The sequence below is a fragment of the Haemaphysalis longicornis genome, unplaced genomic scaffold (assembly GCF_048455015.1).
Source record: "Haemaphysalis longicornis isolate Haplotype H1 unplaced genomic scaffold, Haemaphysalis longicornis Haplotype H1 scaffold_3, whole genome shotgun sequence".
NCBI classification, from domain to species: domain Eukaryota; kingdom Metazoa; phylum Arthropoda; class Arachnida; order Ixodida; family Ixodidae; genus Haemaphysalis; species Haemaphysalis longicornis.
This window is the reverse complement of record NW_027526335.1, coordinates 154,359,794-154,362,324: the sequence shown is the minus strand read 5'-3', so window position 1 is coordinate 154,362,324 and position 2,531 is coordinate 154,359,794. Positions and strand designations below refer to the sequence as shown.

At 49.9% G+C, this 2,531-nt stretch overlaps 1 pseudogene; it reads left to right on the top strand.

The window, feature by feature from the left end:
* Window positions 1–227: 227 nt before the first annotated feature.
* LOC144175487 (very long chain fatty acid elongase AAEL008004 pseudogene) lies at window positions 228–1,016 on the top strand (annotated as a pseudogene).
* Window positions 1,017–2,531: the final 1,515 nt, after the last annotated feature.

Sequence of the window (2,531 nt, the reverse complement as noted above, 5' to 3'; positions counted from 1 at the left end):
CGATGCCCAAGAGAAACTAATCAACGGCTCACCCAGATGCAGAAGCGATTCAGCGGATCAAGGTGCGTTAACTAGGCGGATTGCACGCCCGCACTAGCGTACGAAAAGAAGGCAAGAGGTAAAGCCACGCAACGAACCGGCGTAGAGCAGCCCTGATATCTTCAAGCCACGTCTGTTCACTTAGATGACCATAGGCCATTGCCCGGCCCGAAGAACGAACCAGCAGCATGACGAACCTCCTGTACGAGCTGGGCCAATTTCTCCCACCACGGGACCCGCGAACTTTGGACTGGAAGCTCGCTGGCAACGTACCATTCATCATGACCGTCACGTTCGGCTACATCTACGCCGTCAAGGTAGTCGGACCCAGGTTCATGAAAGGTCGGGGTCCGGTCAGACGCCTTATACCGCTGATCATGCTTCACAACGCGGCCATGGTTGTGGCCAACGTGTACTTTATGTTCGCCATTGGGTCGCGCTCACACTTTGGTGGCGGAGCGAGCTTCATCTGCCAGGGCCTGGACTTGAGCAGCTCTCCTAGAAGCGTCGAACTCGCGGAGCTGCTCTGGTGGTACTTTGTTGTGCGCGTCATCGACTTCCTGGACACGCTGTTCTTCATCCTCCGCAAGAAGGAGTCTCACGTGTCTGCGTTGCACGTGGGCCACCACGTTATGGTCGTCTTCACCGGCTGGTTTGGCATGACCTATGGTCCCGACGGCCAGGCCCTGCTCATCGTTCTACTGAATACCTTCGTGCACGTGTTGATGTACACCTACTACTTTGGGACGCTGCTGGGACCTCGCTTCCAGCGCTACCTCTGGTGGAAGCGATACTTGACTCAGCTGCAGATAGCCCAGTTTGTCTTCATTCTAGTGCATTCCCTCGTACCTGTGTTCGTAGACTGCGGCTACCCGTTGGCGCACGTGCTGGTCATCATGAGTCAGGCGGCTTTCTACTTTTGCATGTTTCTGCGCTTTTATGCGCAGGCCTACAGGAAGCGCACGAAAGGTGCTTAAAATTCTCTTCACGCTGCTTCTAGCGGCAAATAAAATTCGTCAGCGGTTTTACGGAATGGGCTTTTCTTTCTTGAGAGCACTGGTACAGGAACGCTCGCGATTGACCCTATGGCCGGGATTGTTATGACAACCAGCTGAGGTCTAGAGTAGACGTCTACGCGATTATGAAATGATCTATTTATTCCCGAGAGCGAACTTATCTTTCACTATTTTGATGACTTGAGTGCGTAGTTATGTGAGCGTGACATCCACAGGCTTCCAAGCAGCCTGCACGCAGAAGCGCCGGTCAGTGCTCCTAGGTTACGATGTGTGAGGCCAGATGGAAAGCTTGAGAAGGGCCCATGGTCAGATGCTAGTCTGCTTCGATCACGTAAAGTGTCACGAACTCCTCTGTCTATCATCAACCAGAAATAATACGAAATCTACTGTAATGAACGTACTTATTCTTTCCCAAAAGTCTATTCATGAATGTCACTTTACCAAAGAACTGCAGCTTGCGAATCAAATGCTCTCTCTCTCTCTCTCTCTTGTTCGTGTGCTTACGGCCATGAGTACTCAGTAATGCATTGATTATACTGCTACTGAAGTTGGGCGAGAACGTGTGGAATAGTGCACTCACGTTTTAGTCCTTCGGCATGGTTCCATATAAGGTAAGAATGCTAACGTTGGCCAAGAAAACTGTGACTCTTCTTGGACACCTTTGTCAGTGGCCAATGGCAAACAACTGCTTCTAGTGCGTAGAATGAACCCTGATGATGTCTTAGTTTCTTTGCTTATGACTCTCGTTGGGGGACACTGAAAGAGCGGTGTCTTCGCGATCGTCTGTGTCTCCTTTTGTATTGAGACTACTTCGCGGCAACACGGCTCCGTTAACAAAAGGCGCACGGAACTAACACGTCATGCACAGTTATCATCCCAATGTCAGCCCCCGTGATACTGCGGTCACGTGGAGTAAATAAATATTTTACGCCCCGTTAAATATTGCGACGCGAAATTATATCAATGTGGTGCAACAGACTGACAGGCCCTCGTTTCTGTGTTTTTAACGCAATTCAACCTCTTCTTTTCAATACATCAACGTTTGGGTGCTATAGAATGGGAACAACATCAGCCACAAAAGCGCTGCTGAGGCGCATTCTGCGGGGTTTACATTCACCTTGCTTGCTAACTACGGACATGTGGAGCACTGCCTATTGGCGTGAACCGGACTGGCATCAACGTCCCTCTGAAGTGGCTAAGCGTTCTGCAACTTTGCAGCACCTTACGGGCGGGACAACACAACGCCGTTGTTGTCGCAGTTCTGATGGAAGCTAAATACAATTAGGAGCATTCATGCGGATTCTTTTGTTGTGGCTTCAAAAGATGTATTCGGTAAAAATGTTTTAGCAGTTTTTGTAAATTGGTAGGTCTTCAAATTTACGTTGCTCTGTTCTCGCTAGTTCCTCACTGGATCTTTGGAAGCACATAGTAACGGAGCACGATGCAAGCACCGAGTAACGCATACTGGCGGCGATT